The sequence below is a fragment of the Mus musculus genome, chromosome 6 (genome assembly GCF_000001635.26).
Source record: "Mus musculus strain C57BL/6J chromosome 6, GRCm38.p6 C57BL/6J".
NCBI classification, from domain to species: domain Eukaryota; kingdom Metazoa; phylum Chordata; class Mammalia; order Rodentia; family Muridae; genus Mus; species Mus musculus.
This window is the reverse complement of record NC_000072.6, coordinates 36,332,254-36,351,135: the sequence shown is the minus strand read 5'-3', so window position 1 is coordinate 36,351,135 and position 18,882 is coordinate 36,332,254. Positions and strand designations below refer to the sequence as shown.

General features: G+C 38.5%; 1 long non-coding RNA gene across 1 annotated transcript in view; it reads left to right on the top strand.

The window, feature by feature from the left end:
• Positions 1–17,998, top strand: part of 9330158H04Rik (RIKEN cDNA 9330158H04 gene) — a 55,097-nt gene extending 37,099 nt beyond the window's left edge. Inside the window, exons 4-6 of the long non-coding RNA NR_015589.1 lie at positions 2,710–2,810; positions 14,705–14,812; positions 15,569–17,998. This is a non-coding gene — a long non-coding RNA (RIKEN cDNA 9330158H04 gene). The remainder of the gene's footprint in view (positions 1–2,709; positions 2,811–14,704; positions 14,813–15,568) is intronic.
• The last annotated feature ends 884 nt before the right edge of the window (positions 17,999–18,882 follow it).

Below are 18,882 nucleotides of genomic sequence, written 5' to 3'. Positions count from 1 at the left end.
TTTTATGGTACCTTCTGTACTCTCAGCGCAGTCTTGCAAGGCATTATAACACTATATAATATCATCTCCTCTTAAAATATATTTTATCCTCTGAAGAAGAAATTCCACAAACCATAAGTCACTGGAACAATTTTTGAAGTAACTCAGACGTATCACCACATCAACAACAAAATAAATAAACATGGCATTTAGAAAAACAAAAACACTGCTGGCTCATGCCTAAATTGGAAAAGCATAGACAATGGATATTAATCAGTAAAGTATAATTATTTCAAGCATAACAATTAAGGTTAATAAGTCAAGAAGCACTATGGTGTATTTATAGCTTCATTATGATAAACATACTTTACAAGTTCAGATATGCAAGTGAATAGTATATAATAAGGAACATTAGTTTATTCTGTCATTTTACAGTTTTATAAAATATTAAACATTTTTATTTTATATTTATGGATGTAAAGAAAATCGGCCGAAAATTTCAAAACCATATATATTTTGATGAGCATTTTCACATTCTTATATTCAATGGTTGCTGGAAAATGTTCCAAAGTTCACACATGTTTGACATGTAGTATCTACTAATTTCTATTTGTAAACCTCTTCCTCATAGCAAAGTTCAAATTGCAATGTCATGACAATTGACTCCCCCAATCCTGAAAACCCAGCAGTAATCACTGATGACCATCATGAGATGACCCCACCATCTGCCTGCTCTATAAATGTCATATGTGGATGGAAGCCATATGTTATAAAATAACCCCCACTCCATTACCTATGTCTTACTAAAAAGTTAGCAAGCAATCTATAGATTTAACAGACAGCACCTGAGGCCAGAAGATGGTTTCTTACTCCTGGTTCCATCTGTGTTTTCCATCTTTCTAAGTTCTAAGTCCATCTCCGTGGAAGAGGATTAAAGAAGAACTACAAATGACTTAGAAAGGAGTGGCTTGTCTTTTCTACCATGTAGATTTTAAAACACTAAGCACATGTTAATTATAAGTTATGCTCAACTCTCAAAGGTAGGCATATGAAAACACACAGCTACCTTTGAGCTACAGGAGAGCAGTTATAGTTGTTTGAGAGGGTTCTCTTTGAGTCAGATTATAATACGGTTGCATGTTTCCTCATTTCCCCCACTTTCTACCAAATGATAGGACTTTGGAGAGGGTGCCTCAGAAAGAGCACATTCTTACAATCTGAGAAAACACTGGGCAGGGTGTTGTTCTGTGTGTCTGAAGTCTGAAAGCAGAATTGGAGGCTGGAGCAGTTACTCATTGGGAGTGACACAGAGAGTTTGGCATTGGAAATCACCTGAGCATCTACCACACACAAGGCAAACATCCATGTTTTCGTGAGGCTCAGAGTCCTCCCCAAGAAAAGTCTGTGAGTCATTTTCAAAGAGTCCTCTCGTCTGAGAGGGCTTCCTTCTAGTGGAACAGTCTCAATGAAAATCCTGAGCATATACTCAGGTGGAGATAGGCAGAAAGAAGAGTCTGAGTTTTCTCTCAGGAATCTCTGAGCCTCCCACAAAGCACCATACACGTAGGAAAGTCAACCTTGGCTACTTGCTAAAGCCAGAGAGTATCAACATGGAACTATGGCATTCTACCTAAAGTGTGATATATCTTCAGTTTGTCCCACTCTGCTACACTTACACTGCCAGCCAAGAGCCAATGGAAACCCTCTATGATAAAAGAAACAAAAGACATTTGGAGACATTGTGTCATCCACCTTTCCCAAGGAAGGTTGGCTAGTTTGGAGCAATAAAGAAATGGGAAGGGGGTACTTAAATCAGTTTAGATATCGATGTGCTTAAATTGGACAGGCACAGTGACTATGGAAACAGAGACTTTTCTTCTGATTGAGGGATTTGATAAATTTCTTCTTAGTATCTGTCTTAGTCAAGGTTTCTATTCCTGCACAAACATCATGACCAAGAAGCAGTTGGGGAGGAAAGGGTTTATTTGGCTTACACTTCCACAGTTCCAGTCAGGACTGGAACTCAAGCAGGTCAGGAAGCAGGAGCTGATGCAGAGGCCATGGAGGGATGTTCTTTACTGGCTGGCTTCCCCTGGCTTGCTCAGCCTGCTCTCTTATAGAACCCAAGACTACCAGCCCAGAGTTTGTTCCACCTACAGGGACCTTTCCAATCTTAATCACTAATTGAGAAAATGCCTTGCAGTTGGATCTCATGGAGGCATTTCCTCAATTGAAGCTCCTTTCTCTGTGGTAACTCCAGCTATTTCACGTTGACACAAAACTAGCCAGTACAGTATCTAAGAATGACTAAAAGTGACTTTAGACATATCCAGTGTTAATGGAAACATTTGGGCCCAAATAATATGCTTAGAAGAACAGCAGCATACAGAATAAAGTTAGTTTGCTTCACGTGTCAAAATTTGCCCTTACAATAAAAAGTCAGTGATTTCAAAAACTGTATGAAGCCTAAGAACTGGTTGGGATATAATTCTTAACACTGTAACTGTAATTTCCCCCAAAGTGGTATAATCAACGTGGCTGATGACAAAAGGTAGCCACACCACAAGGTCCATGCATGCAGCGCAAAGAGAACTACAGTATAGAGGGAAGCAGAGGCTGCACTCCAGGCTGTGCCTTTTTAAAAAACAAAGAAAGGAGCTTAGCCTTCCTTAACCTCAGTTGGTTCCACAAGCTACAAATGGTTGTTTCTGCTCTGCTTGTTCCTCCAAGGTATTGGGAGATAAACAGAAGAAAGGGCTTTCAGAGAACTTCCATGAAGTGTTGGCCAATAGTTTACCTTACCCTCACCAGGGCTCCGAAGACGGTGTGTGGTAAGGAAAGCAAGACTTAGTGTTTTTCTTTTTAAATAATTCCCATTGCCTTTTTGTATCAGAGGAATAAAATCTTTTCTCCCCCAGACACTCCTCTGGTTGATTTTATCCAAGGAGAAAAAAATTAAAATGTCAAAAATTGCCCGTTTTTCTTAGTGAATTTCTCCCTGAGACTCAGAAATTGCAAACCCATTTAGACTTTTTATTTATATTTGAAATGGACATTTATTGATGGTAAAAAAATTTCATATGCTGGAGAAAAACCTGAACATCGACACAAAAGAACATTGAACCAAGAGTCACCTCTCTTCCAAAAACTCACATTTGGACCACTTTCCTGTTGGTTGTTTTCGTTCTCACAAATAGAAGTCTTTTCACAGAAGGCTCAAAATTAAGATGTCATCTGCAGCTTCAAACTCTATTAGAAACTGTTTCTCTCCACGGACAGCCATGCTAGACTCTTGTCTGCAAGCATAATCATCAATAGTATCAGGGATTGGTGCTCATCCATGGATTGGGTCTCAAGTTGGGCCAGTTATTGGTTGGCTAGTCCCTCAGTCTCTGCTCTAGCCCTTGTCCTTGCAATTCCTGTAGATAGGATACATTTTGGGTTGAAAGTTTAGTGGGTGGATCGGAGTTCCTATCACTCCTCTGGGGTTCCTGCCTGGGTACAGGAGGTGGCCTCTTCAGGTTCTGTATCCCTGATGCTGTGAGTCATAGCTAAAGTCATCCCCATTGATACTTGGGGACCTCCCTTATCCTAGGTCTCTGGCACATCCTGGAGATGCCCCACCACATCTCTACCTCTGTCAGGTACACATTTTCCATTTAAACTCAAGGCCATCTTGTCAGGATGGGGGTATGGGAGGGAGGATTGTGGGAGGGATGACCGGGAGGGTGGCAATGAGAGGGATGCAAAGTGAATTTAAAAAGTATTTCTTATTTGTAGAAGAGTACTTGGGAGATATGCACTTTTACTTGACAGTCACTTTCCTTAAACCATTTGAGCCTTTAATTCACATTGTCACCTGGTGCCCTTGGTTGTTTGGGGTCTTCTGTCAGTCTAACTGCATTTCCCTCTTACACTATTATTCCTCACTGCCTGATTTTAAGACCTCCTTCTGGCTTTATTCTTGTGTATTTTAGCATGATATATGGAGGCTTTCAATGTTTATTTTTAGGGTTTTAAACATATCTTAAATATGATGCTTAAAACATCAACTGAGCTTGCCTTCCTCCCTCCCTGCCTCCCTCCCTCCCTCCTTTCCCCTCTCTCTCTTTCTCTCTTTCTCTCTTTCTCTCTCTCTCTCTCTCTCTCTCTCTCTCTCTCTCTCTCTCTCTCTCTCTCTTTCTTTCTTTCTTTCTTTCTTTCTTTCTTTCTTTCTTTTTGTGGGATAGATGGAGCAGAGCCCTAAAAGCCACACTTTATTTCTTCTCTCTGGCAATTTATACCTTCTAGACAAAAGTTCTTTCTAAAATTATCTTACAGATAAAATGTTACACCAAGGGAGAGTTGCAGAAGGAGGTTAGTAGTAAGTTCAAAGCAGTGTTTCATTCTATAAGTTTGTTATAAGTTCAAAGCAACAGTTTCACATGGTCCTACTTTATCAGGGTGTACACCTGTTGCTTCATCCTTGGACCTGACCTAGAATGAATGTTCCTTCTCCCTTGATCACAAATTTGGCCCAAGCCGATCTCTCTTCTTAGTGTAATTTATGAAAGCTCATTGTCTTCCTTACTATGCTGTCTTTACTTACTATTCTATGAGGAGGGGGGTCATTCTATTCTTGACTCCTTTTACATCTTTCTGGCAACACAACTAAAACCATCTTCCTTTATATTTCTTTTTTTTTAATTAGATATTTTCTTGATTTACATTTCAAATGTTATCCCCTTTTCTAGTTTCCCCTCTGAAAACCCCCATCTCCCCCTGCCCTGCCCTCTGCTCACCAACCCACCTACTCCTGCTTCCTGGCCCTGGCATTTCCCTGTACTGGGGCCTTCACATCAACCGAGGTTTAAATTTCACAAACGTTATTTTCTGACGTTCCACCGACATTGTTTCTGTACTGTTCAGTTATTTAAATGATTACAACATCATTGGCTTATAATTTAATTCTGAAAATTATAACATATTCATTATTTAAAATCTTTACCTGCCTTCATTTTGTTTTGTCCCAAATTGGATTGTCTTTTTTTTTTTTTTTTTGAAAGAGTATCTTACTCTGTATAGCACCAGAGCTAATCGCTAGTCCTTTTTTTTTAAAAGATATTTCTTCATTTACATTTCAAATGCTATCCCAAAGGTCCCCTATACCCCCCCCCCCCGCCCTGCTCCACTCCCACTTCTTGGCCCTGGCATTCCCCTGTACTGGGGCATATACAGTTTTCAAGACTAAGGGGCCTCTCTTCCCAATGATGGCCAACTAGGCCGTCTTCTGCTACATATGCAGCTAGAGACACAATCTCTGGGAATACTGGATAGTTCATATTGTTGTTCCTCCTATAGGGTTGCAGACCCCTTCAGCTCCTTGGGTACTTTCTCTAGCTCCTCCATTGGGCTCCCTGTGTTCCATTCAATAGATGTCTGTGAGCATCCAGTCTTCTGTATTTGCCAGGCACTGGCATAGCCTCACAAGAGACAGCTCTATCAGGGTCCTATCAGCAAAATCTTGCTGGCATATGCAATAGTGTCGGGATTTGGTGGCTGATTATGGGATGGATGCCTGGTTGGGGCAGTCTCTGGATGGTCCATCCTTTGGTCTCAGCTCCAAACTTTGTCTCTGTAACTCCTTCCATGGGTATTTTGTTCCCTATTCTAAGGAGGAATGAAGTATCCATGTGTTGGTCTTCCTTCTTCTTGATTTTCTTGTGTTTTGCAAATTGTATCTTGGGTATTCTAAGTTTCTGAGCTAATATCCACTTATCAGTGAGTGCATATCAAGTGAGTTATTTTGTGATTGGTTTACCTCATTCAGGATGATATCCTCCAGATACATCCATTTGCCTAAGAATTTCATAAGTTCATTGTTTTTAATTGCTGAGTAATACTCCATTGTGTAAATGTACCACATTTCCTGTATTCATTCCTCTGTTGAGGGGCATCTGGGTTCTTTCCAGCTTCTGGCTATTATAAATAAAGCTGCTATGAACATAGTGGAGCATGTGTCCTTATTACAAGTTGGAACATCTTCTGGGTACATGCCAAAGAGAGGTATTGCTGGATCTTCTGGTAGTACTATGTCCTTTTTTTTTTTTTTTTTTTTTTTTTTTGAGGAACCGCCAGACTGATTTCCAGAGTGGTTGTACAAGCTTGCAATCCTACCAGCAATGGAGGAGTGTTCCTCTTTCTCCACATCCACGCCAGCATCTGCTGTCTCCTGAATTTTGATCCTAGCCACTCTGACTGGTGTGAGGAGGAATCTCAAGCTTGTTTTGATTTGCATTTCCCTGATGATTAAGGATGTTGAACATTTTTTCAGGTGTTTCTCAGCCTTTCTGTATTCCTCAGTTGAGAATTCTTTGTTTAGCTCTGTACCCCAATTTTTAATGGGGTTATTTGAATTTCTGTAGTCCAGCTTCTTGAGCTCTTTGTATATATTGGATATTACACTAATCCTATCAGATTTAGGATTGGTAAAAATCCTTTCCCACTCTGTTGCTGGCTTTTTTTTTTTTTTGTCTTATTGACACTCTCTTTTGCCTTACAGAAGCATTGCAGTTTTATGAGGTCCCATTTGTCGATTCTCGATCTTACAACACAAGCCATTGGTGTTCTGTTCAGAAATTTTTCCCCTGTTCCCATATCTTTGAGGTTTTTCTCCACTTTCTTCTCTGTAAATTTCAGTGTCTCTGGTTTTATGTGGAGTTCTTTGATCCATTTAGTCTTAAAGGACCTTTCTCTTACTCTCCTGCTCCATCCAGTGAATGCTAAGGTTGCAGACATAAGCTACTCTGCCTAATTCTCTCTCCCAATCCCTCTCCCTCTCCCTCCTCCTCCCCCTCCCCCCTCTCTTAATCTATGGGGTTCTTGTGGGTCTAGTTTTCAGATGAAATTTCCCCCCAGGACACTTTGCTCAAGCTTCTGTGGAAAGAGTCTCTCTTGCATGAGGACCTGGTTCCACACAGGGCTCCTAGTGCAAGTGTGGCTTTTCAGCCAATTTGAGGCTCAGGTTCTTGATACCAAATGCTTAGGGACATTATCCTAAGCACAAAGCTCACCTTTGGAATTCTTGCTGCTCACAACATTTTCTCATTCTTTGAGAGATGAGTTGAATCGTGGACTTAGAAACATACCATTAGTTATTTCCTATGCAGAATGTCATTCCTGTCTGTGTCCCTTCTTCTTCTGCAACTATATTATAGTCAGAGAGGGCAGAGGATAGAATGGTTCACCAAAGGTGCCCAAGTCTTTCACGTTTTCCATGTTTCTTCTCCAGTTTTCTTGCTTTGCCCTAATGTTTAAGTTTATCTTGCCCGTCACTAATTTAATTTTCTTTATTGTCTCTTCTGTAGCTCCTTGGTTTCACACACATTTTACTTTTTATTTTTGTCTTTTTTTTTCTTCTACTTTTGAGACAAGCTTGCTGGGCCACATCCAAAGGCTTTACATTCATGGCTTACAGAAGCCCCTCCTCACCCACTGAAGCCCCTCCTCACTTCAAGCCTCCTTCTTATCAAGTCATTGTTCACTGCCCATTTCTTTAAACCACAATTTCTCAAGAATTTCAAGAAGGTAAGAAAATGAATACATTATAAGTTTTATGTCTGCTCCTGTAACACTTCTCCCAAGCATACTTTAATTTGAATATTAGCTCTCTTCTGCTGCTGTAGATATAATTACTCATTTTTACTAGCCATAGTTGAAATAAGAGCTTCATTCCAGCAAAGTATAATGTTTATTTGAAAAGAAAGCTGTAGCTGTTTCTTGTTAATCTTTACCATTCCACTTAATTATTGCTCAGTATCTTTTTAGGAGGTATCAAACTGGAGAACTGGTAGATTTATTCCTAGTCAAAGTGATATAGATAAGTGAGAACTCATGTAAAGTGAGTGTCTTAGACCTGGAAAACTGGCTTGGGTTTGTTTGTTTGCTTGCTTGCTTTAATTTTATAATAACTTGTTGATTAATTTTATTTGACAATTTCATAGATGTGTATAATATAGCCTGGTTACACTTATCTCACTTCCTTCCATGTCAACTATGAACCCCCCCCCCCAAACTCCTATTGATCCCTTTGTTAGATTCATGACTTTGGGGTTTTGTTTTGTGACCAATTTAATTTAGCCAGAGCCAATTTTCAGTTGGAGCCTGGTGGATGCACTATTATACACACAGCAGTGGGTGCATAATCAAAGGCATGGCTTACCCTATTTGTGAACTGGCAAACAGTTCAGCGGTGTACGGTAAGGACTTAAAATGCCCTTTATCCATGCCTGATTGCTGATGGATGGTCCATACTTATGCAGATCTCTTCATCTTCACCTCTGTGATCCCGTGAGCAGAATGTGTATGACTTGCCCAGGAGATGTACATCACACCCCTTCACTTTATTTCTGGCTCTTACATTCTTTCTTCCTCTTCCTCTACAATGTTTCCCAAACACTAATGAGGGTGGCACAATTACTTCTTTAGGCTGAACCCTTACCTGTCATTTACTCTCAGCACCCTCTGTCGCCACCAATCTGCACTCCTTAGTTACCAGAAAGAAACACTTTTCTGATCATAGTCAGTATGTCTCTTTCTGTGTGTGTGTGTGTGTGTGTGTGTGTGTGTGTGTGTGTGAGAGAGAGAGAGAGAGAGAGACAGAGACAGAGAGACAGAGAGAGAATGATTTATCTCAGAAATAATCTAAAATTACCTTGAGTTTTCTCTTCCAGACATTCTAGATAGGCATAGTTTACAGTATGTCATAACTTGCTCAGATTCTCCAACCCTGCTGGTCTCTCTGCTCTGCCTGATATCCTGCAAACTTCAGGTGTGAGGGAACAGTTACCTTCCAGACTGGCATGGAAGACAGTGGGACACCAAATGGACACAGGATACTGCACTCAACCCTAGGCCCAAACCAAGCATATCTAAAACCCAGGGAGTTGATAAGGCAGAAAGAGAACCCTGTTTGGATCTCTGTTGTGACAGAAGAATGGACAACACCAGCCTCAAAAGCCTTTCTTTTGAGGAACATTGCTGCTAAAATCAACTGGACATTAATTTTATAAGTTAAATTTTACAGTTTTCAAGTTACATATTTTTATAAGTTTTAGTGATGTAAATATGTCCTAGCTTCTATCAATGAACCTGTTTTTAAACCAGTTTCTGAGGGTGTAGGTTTCCCTTTTATTGGATTACTCATGGAGAGAGTATCCTTTAGTATCCATGGGAATTTAGTATCCAGAACTCCCACAGACACTAAAATATAAATCTAATTAATTAATTTCCTAAAATAAAATGGGTAGTATTTGTGTAAAACTCACACACATCATCCATGTACCTTAAATCTTGGCTAGATTAACTATAATAACTAACACAAGGTAAACACCATGCAAACAGTTATACTGCATTGTTTAAGAAGCAATGGCGGAAAGCCTACCTACATTAAGAGTGGATGCAGTTTCTAAAAAGTATTTGCATCTCAAGCTTACTAATCTTGGGCATATGAGTCTATCTGTAGTTTTTGGAGGCTCAGAGGTACCAAGTCACAGATGCTAGCCACACACAAGAATTCGGCCTGGTTTTATGAGACGCAGGCATCTGTACCTAAGTGTTATGATTGTTTGTCAGAGAGAAAGCTCAGTGTCTTGCTTCCCTTATTGCTTTACCACAAGTTCTCAATAGCCTTGGCTAGATATAAATTGCAGCTGTCTCCAATGATGCCAACCAGTACTCAGGTTGAGAGAACCCTGTGTCAATAACTGAAAAGTGTCATTTTGCCTCAGCCACTCAGGCTGTACTGTGCCCAAGGTCTCTTTCTAAAAGAGAAAACTACTTCCCTTTATTGCTTCACAAAGATACAAAAAAACGTCAGCCGAGGTCATTGATGGAGAGATGCTGGGGCAGCATTTTAATCAAACAAGGCTTGCTGCCTTGATGAGAAGACAAACTGCAAACTGTATGTCTGCTTGGCTCCATGTTCTCATCATCCTCAAACACAGATTGTTCACAAAGTGTCCAAGATTGACAGTAAATGCATGAGAGGAATTGAGTTAAACCAGCTGCTGGAAACTCCAGACACGTTGTCAAAAAGCTACTGTATAAAAAGCTTCCTGTCTGAATGGAGTATGAGCCCAGAGTTCCCGTCACCATGGCCTGCCATCAGCATGGACTGTACCACCTCTAACCATCAGCAAAATAAACCTCTCCTTCCTAAAACAAGCTACTGCCTTTTTTGTCACGATCACCTCTACAACAAAACTCATTTCCAGGGCAAATTACATAAGCTGCTGTAATTCATCTTGCTGATTAGACAGACTGAACCTGTCTAGTCACTGGAGCCGTCCCACAGACCACTCCAATTGAATTCCAATTCGATTTGTTTTAGCTCAATAGACACAGTTTGAGATGTCTGGGAGATTCACAAGGCAATTATCTCAGAAGCTTGAGAATTATGACTCTTCTTTGGCAGGGGTTATTTCTCAACAGATGACATCTATTTGCAGATATTTTTCAATACTCTACTAGCCTCATGATGATGCGTAGCCTTTTAAAACATTTGGGACTCCTTTTATTGTTGCCAGCTTGTAGAAGAAAGATTTTTGACAGATACTCAATGACCTAGCAAAGCAAATAATTGGTATGCTTAATCTACTAACTTCAAACAGACCAGTTTCCTCATCAGTAAATTGAGAGGAATGAGGAAGCTGCCATACTTCTTTCCACTTATGCTATTGTCTCCTTGACCCGAATACAATATTAAGTCACCATGATGGGTGAAGAGAAGAAACTTCTGAAAGTCATCTGTTCTCAACAGGTGCAGTACAACCCCCCTCTCTGTCTCTCTGTCTCTCTCTCTGTCTCTTCTCTTCTCTTCATTCTGTCTCTCATGGTGATGGTGATGATTTTTTAAACAATTTATGAGATATTGGGTCTGGGTTTCAAAAGAATACTCAGGTTATACTTTTGTCCAACTGTCCAATCTTCTGTATCCCCAAATCAAAGTCAAGAAAAATTGCTATAGTTTCTGTATTGATTTCTTTCTAGCCATCCAGAGAGTATTGAAAAATATCTGCAAATAGAAGTCTTCTTGTTACATGTCACAAACAAATAGCTGTTTGGAGTAAGACAAAATATGAAACTACAGATATTCATTTTTGAGATGGAAGCAAAAATCAGACCAAAATATGGAAAAGCTACATGTTCAAAAAGGAAGAAGAGAAATCAGTATTATGCAGTGGTGAGTGGCCAGTAGAATAGATACCCACTTCAACACTAGAATGCTTCCAAGATCATTGCTATTTTCTTTGTCACTCAAAGAACAGATGGAGAATTTTGAAAGCAACACTAGTAAACACCTTTTCAGGTTTCATTTATATTATACATCATTCCAAAATTTTCTTCCTACCCAATCTGATGTGGTTATGGTCACATATATTAATTGAGTTTAATTGGAGGATTTTATATCTAATCTAGACTAAATGTAAAGCCATACAGAATAAACCACAATTTATGCTGTAAAAGAAACACTTTCTTGTTTCTACTGGTATTTTGTGCTGGATAATTTTATGTCAACTAGACACAAGCTAAAGTCTCCTGAGAGGAGGGAGCCTCAATAAGATATGCATCCATAAAATTGTGGTGTAGGCAAACCTATAAAGCATTTTCATGAATAGTGATTGATGGGGGAGGGTCCAGTCCTTTGTCGGTAGTGCCATCCCTGGGTTGGTGATCCTGGTTTCTATAATAGCAGGCTGAACAAGCCATGAAAAACAAGCAAATCAGCAGCATCCCTCCATGGTCTCTGCATCTGCTCCTGCCTCCAATTTCCTCTCCTGTATGAGTTCCTGTCCATATACCCTTTGAAGATGAACATTGATATGGAAGAATAAGCCAAATAAACTCTTCCCTCCACCCTCACTTTCTTTTTGATCATGGTACCTCATTACAGCAGCAATAGCAACCCTAACTAAAAGAAATTTGTCCTTTCGTTTATTGCATAAGGAATTTCATACATTTTGAAAGCTTTGGAAAATTGCTTATTTCTTTTCTTTGTATATGTTAAATTGTTTCTTTATAAGATAAGTTATTCAGAGGAAAAATTTCACTGAAAAATCAAATATGTATATTTGTGAGATTGGAGTTAGGCAGGTGCTCGTGTCTTGTAAGCTTTTCCCACCTGTCATTTGGAACATCCTGTTAGCATCATGTATACCTACCTTCATACATAACTATCCTTCATATAGAATGTTGGCAAATTACATATTTCCCTTGATGTGAAAGGCTTAAATTTCTGGAAATTAAATTAGGGGAAAAAACTACAAAAAAAAAACCAAAACAAAACAAAACAAAACAAAAAAAAAAAACCAAAACCATATTCTGACCACAGCCTAAGCACCATTTTGTTATCCCTATTTAACTTGTAATTTATTATAGGTATATAGGTTTGGTGGTTTGCATGAGTTTATAGGTACATATGCAAATGTATGCACATGTGTGTTGAGGCTGCAGATCACTATTAAGTGTGTTCCTCAATTGGCCCCACCTTTTCTCCACTCTGAGATGGGGAATTATGAATTGTGCTAGACATCTGTCCAGTGCTCTGGGAATCTACTTGTCTTTGACTGTCAGTTCTGGAATACAAACACACCCAATGCTAGGCTTTCTGAGTTCTGTAGATCCAGACTCAGCTCTTCACAATTGCACAACAGACATTTAATTGCCTGAGCCATGTCTCTCATCTCCACCAATCTTTTATAGCCTTTGCTATAGGACATTCTATTTATCCATAGTACCTATGTCTATATCTGAGGGTTTTTTTTTTTTGAGCTTGTAATTGGACTAATCTAAAAAATAGATTGTTTCAAGATATATTTAAAATAGAACTCTGGCATATGAGTACAAATGTACTGCTTGCTATAAGAATTGCTACTATGTGTAAGCAAATCCACATTACCTTCTTGTTTAGAGATAGCAAGCATCAATGGTTTCCAGGATTTGCTAGTAATGGTATTTCCAAAAAGAAAAGAAAAGAAAAGAAAAAAAAAAACAAAATAAAACATGTGCAACAATGGTGCCAACATACTAACCTCCACTAATGCTTTCCTTTTCATTGTTTCAATTACTCATGATCTTCGTTCTTCCTAGTCCTCCTTTGCAAAGCCACAATAATACATGGATCTGAGGGGTTTGAGAGGTTAAGAGCATTTGCTATTCTTTTAGAAGACTTGGGCTCAGCTACCAATGCCCACAGTAGGTACCATACAACAAACTATAACTCCAGCTTTGTATATGCAATATAATATCTTCTGGCCTCCAGAGCTCCAGAGGCACCTGTACACACACACACACACACACACACACAGAGAGAGAGAGGGGGGGGGGAGAGACAGAGAGAGAGAGACAGAGAGAGAGACACAGACAGAGACACAGACAGAGACAGAGAGACAGAGAGAGACAGAGACAGAGAGACAGAGAGAGACAGAGAGAAACACAGAGAGAGACAGAGAGAGATAAAAATTAGATAAATAAATAAATAGAACTTTTAGAAAGTCATTTTAAATAAAAGAATTTTATCTAAGAATTTGGGATTCAACTTTAGTTACTACTATGTTCACAGTTATATCTTAGTGCTTTACCAATCTACATTTTCAGTATATTCAATTATTTTCTCTCACTTTAATATCTCCTATAACTGCTGGTGTTTATATGAAATAAACCTTTATGGCTATATTTCATAACTATAAAAGATTAAAATATAATAACAAATATGCATGGACATCTCCTAATTTATGATGCATTGACTTGCATTTTAATTTTAAGATGGTGTGAAAATGATATACATTCAGTAGAAACCTTAGGATTTGAGGATGTTATCTCTCTGTATAATAGCAGTATGTTGTCAGGTACATTTTTTACACTGCCAGGCAGTGGCAGAGTCTGACTTCCTCCAATCATGCAATCATAATGGTAAATGATTGACACTCACTTTACAGCAAGCAATGTGTTGCTAAGTTATGATGTTCAAGTAGATGAGGTGTATCTAAATGTATTTTTGACTTACAGTATTTTTCAGCTTGCAATGCTGCTCAAAACAGAATCCTATTTGAAAACAAGGAGCAGCTGTATGTTATTTTACAACTAAAGTCATTACTAGTATGCCCTCCCACCAACAAAGATAGTCAGTTCCGATGAACAAATATCAAACAGAGTCATGATCTAAGAACATAAAGTATCCTTGTCAAAACAAAGCTGGAGAATGTGGCTGAGTGTGTCACCAGCCATTATTTTCCTGGAGTTTAATTTTCCTCTCAGGACTACACTTTCCTGATGTCCCAGGTACCAATTGCATAAGAGGTGGGCTAGAACACTAGAGAGACTCCTCAGTGGTTAAGAACACTTGTTGCTCTTGCAGAGGTACCAGGTCTAGTTCCCAATATTCACATGGCAACTAAAATGGTCTCTTAAACACTAATTCCAGAAGATTCAATGTTCTTTACTGGTTTCCTTGGGCACTGCATGTACAGAGTGCACATAAATGCATAAAGGCAGAACATGCATACATATGAAATAAATAAATCCTTTAAAATGGTAAGGTAGAATCTTTGTATATTAAAGGCGCACTGCTCTGGGAGAAGGTAGTGGGGATTTTTTTGGCTGAGTGGTTGGCACATAAAGACCTCTCTAAAATTTTCTCAGAGATCACTTCTAATAAAATCTCTCAAAATCCCCTAAAACACCATAGCACAGACTGGCATTGAGTCCATGGTTGAAGGCTACAGAGGCTGGAGACTCGTGTCACCAGACAATTGCTGCAACAGGAATGGAGGTTCGCTGAGAAACACATGTGAAGGCAAGTATGCACATGCCTCTTTGCGTGGGACACTTTCATATCTGACCTTAAGGTTTGAATGTGACAGCCACATTAAGGATGCATCTTCCCAAAGCAGCTAATTTTTAATGGAAACACTCTCACAGACATATCCAGAGGTGTGGCTCCCAGGCCAACTCTGAATACAGTTGACAGTCCAATGGTTACAGTATCTAAGCTGAAAATGAGTCTCACATAGTCCATATATAGACCCGAACACTGTCCTCTGCCTACAACTTAATGACTTTAAAAAAATAGATCAATACAGAAGTGCCCCTCAGGAAGGAGATAGAGTCTTACCCTCATGAGCCACTTTTGTTGGTAGACAGCATTGATTCTTTGGTATGTTACTGACTACTGTATCATGGCTTCTGCTTTCTTCCTCTAAACTCAGTACTATGAAATGGGTCTGGGTTGTCCAAGGATTAGTTAATTGAAAGGCTCTCTATACTCCATAGCTGATGTGTCATCACAATTTAAATTCCCACTTTAAATTATTCCTGCAATCCTACTGAACATAGCTCACTTGAGATCATAATAAATATAAGTGACTGTAGAATATTCTTCTAAGAATATGCTTGTTAGCATATAAGTATCCCAATTTTGCATAATATGAATATTATCAATTATTATCTCTTGAGAATTAAGGGATAAATATTTATTTTTCTTCCTCTTGTAATTCAAGACCCTAATAAATTTAACTCCTAAACTTTCTTCTCCAATTATTTATTCTGGTAGGTTTCAGTCTTTGGAGTTTTCCCAGCTTACGGAATGATTGAGGCACTTCATAGCAGCAACTTGGACTATATTCAATGAGAAAAAAGAGTGGTCATCTTTCAACACCATGTACATATGTTTAATTTGAAATTATAGAAGGGAATATAGCAAGGAGAGTCAACAAGGGTTTGATTTTTTTTAAATTCAGTATATTGAAGTTTATCAATAGTTATTAAGCATAAACACTTACATGTTCATGAATATATATAAAGTTAATATTGAATTTTGAATTTGTTGGGTATTCATTCAACTAGGTATGTAACCAGTTGGTACTCCTTCCCCTAAAGATTTACATTCCAAAGTAATAGTAAAATTGATCTCTTGTTGCAAACGGTATTCACCCTCATTTTACCCAATAGCAAATTTCAGAGATGTTTGTTAATCGCAATGCTAGAGCAAACAAAAATTTAAGGTATAATCTCCTTTATAAACATAATAAGCTACTTCAGGGGTTCACGAGAAACCAATTTTGCAACAGATGTTAGCTTATAATGTTCTAATTTTAAATGGTGTTTGTTTAATTCTTGGGGGAAAATATATCAATTATCATCCATGGGGAGGAAATATATCTCTCTTCTAGAACAAACTCTTGAAAAAAACTGCTTTTCGTGTAAAGTCTTAAAGTGTTTTAATTCTGCTTTTCACTGTTAGTGGTTTGAGTTGTGAGGTAGCAGTAATAGAAGGGAGAAGGGAGTCTAAGGCAGATAAGTCTGAAGCCTACTTTTGTTATAGCTTAAACTTCAAAAAAAAAGAAGAAATAACTTCTCCAAGTTGTTTATATTTATTTATTTTTTAAGTGGAGGCAACAATTGCTAGCTACCTAATTACTAGTCCTCTGAGTTATTTAATCAAAGTAGTGAATATAAACTTCATAATAAGAGTCTGTAACACTTTCTGTTCACTGAGTGCTAGCTTCCATGTCTATCCAACATCTGTGAGACTTTATCTTAAAATGTAAATGTGAACATTACTCATATTTCAATCTTGTGAGGTTTAATGATGCACGCTAGCTCTGGTTTCTTTTTTATGTCAGCATAACAAAATATGCAACAAAAATAGATTCTCCTTCCTTATGTGCATGTAGGTTTCCATTTGCTATTGCCAATTGGAAAGAAGAAAGGGTGTGTCTATTTGGAAGATAAGAGCTGGCGGGAAATTGCATAATTATCTAGCCATTCTGAAACATCTCAGTGGGTATTTGTCAGTTCCTACAGACTGTCCAAAGGCATAATGGCATAATGAACATTTCTACTAAGTAAGGAAATTTATAACTCTAACATATTTGAAAATGACAAAGAGAATCAAAGAAATGTAAGCAAATGCCACCAGTGCATTTGGCTCTACTCTAAACTTCCCCTTGATGCACACAGAGAGAGATGATGGGTGCTGCCCAACATCTTCTGTAATTCAGTTTATTTTATGCCATTCTTCTTGGTGTTTTCCTATAAGGTCACCATCATTTTGCCAAGATAGACCAAGTAGAGAATGGTGAGCAGGAAAAATTGTGAGTCCGGTGGCAATCATTTAGAGTTTATTGCAGAAATGCTGTATGGGAAAATGTACACACACAACACACACACACACACACACACACACACACACACACACACACACACACACACCAAATGAAAATGAGATGTAATAGAATACAAATGCAGGTTCAAAGTCTTTGGATTCATAGATTCATGAATATGGTAGATTTTGTTGTTGTTTGTTGGTTTTGAATTTTTGCTTTTTGTATTTTCTGAAACTGAGTTTATCCTATAATTTTTGAAAATGAGGGGATCTTTCAAGGCCCAGTTGTCCATGATCCGAGAAACTAAGATATCAGACACTTGCCGTCATCAGAGATCAACCATGGACAATGATTTTGAGTTTCTTGTCTCACACGAGTGTTCATGGAGTTATGAAAATCGGAGCAGGCTTTATTAAGAATTATTTAAGAGGGGGCTGGAGAGATGGCTCATCAGTTAAAAGCACTGACTGCTCTTCCAGAAGTCCTGAGTTCAATTCCCATCAACCACATGGTGGTTCACAACCATCTGTAATGGGATCCGATGCACTCTTTTGGTGTGTCTGAAGACAGCTACAGTGTACTCACATACATAAAATAAATAAATAAATCTTAAAAAAATAATTATTAAAGAAATTGAGATACTGAGAAGGGAGAGAAGCTCCCAAGAGTGAATCTTAAAGTGGTTTTCAGATTGGTTTTTGTTAACATACCTGCCTCTACTTCTGATAACTATTATTATCCTACAAGAGGGCCAATGGATGTTAGTATATTAAGCATGTAAGTGCTTAAATTTATTTTCATTTTGTTGAACTATCTTTCTGTGCATTTTCATGGAAGTTAAAAAATACAAATAAATATTTTGGTTAAATATCCTTAATGCTATGTACCTGGTATTATTGATATTGATTTAATTAAAACATCACCCAAAACTGTAGCACTCATGGGAATACAAAATGATGCAAGAGAAAGGCTGCTTCCTCGAGTTGTGCATTATAGAGATAACACAAAGATAAAATCATACTCTTTGATATTCATCTATGAGAAATGCTAGTGATAATACAATAGATTACCAGTATACACTATCTTTAATAATGTAATGAAAAATGTGATAATTTTACATAAAAATCCATGCACTAATATTTGTGACAGTATTTTACAAATAAAGTGGCAATAACTCAATGCCCATCAGTTGTGGAGCCAGGGGAGCAGCCCTGGAGCAAGAGTGGGGTTGAGGCATGTCCAAACTTCAGAAATCTTGTCCTAGCTCAGCAGGAGTAGGATTGCTCCACCCCCACCCCTTCCCTGGGCCTGTATCTCCCATCCCATGTAGACACTTGCTGCCATCTTTGCCCCACCAGAGGAGGTCAAGTAGTCCAGTAGCCAGGTTAAACTTCCTTTCCTCTTATAAGGTCATGTTCTCAGCACCTGGAATTCCTCTTTATACAAATGAGGCATTCCTAGCACTCTACACTGGATCAATGATGTACACTCACCCTATAGTCTCTTCACATGCCTCAAAAGCTTAAATAGGCTCCCCCCACCAGTTTAATAGCACTCAGTGAAGGCTGCTGTCTGATAGTCTGTTCTCATCCAGTTCACAGTGGCCTGAGGTCTCTATCACCCCCAGTCATTCCTGCCTGTCTTTCTTTTCAGGCCATGCTGTTAGAGGAGGTGGATGGAGGATGGAAATACATATATATATATATATATATATATATATATATATATATATATATATATATGATACACACATATACAT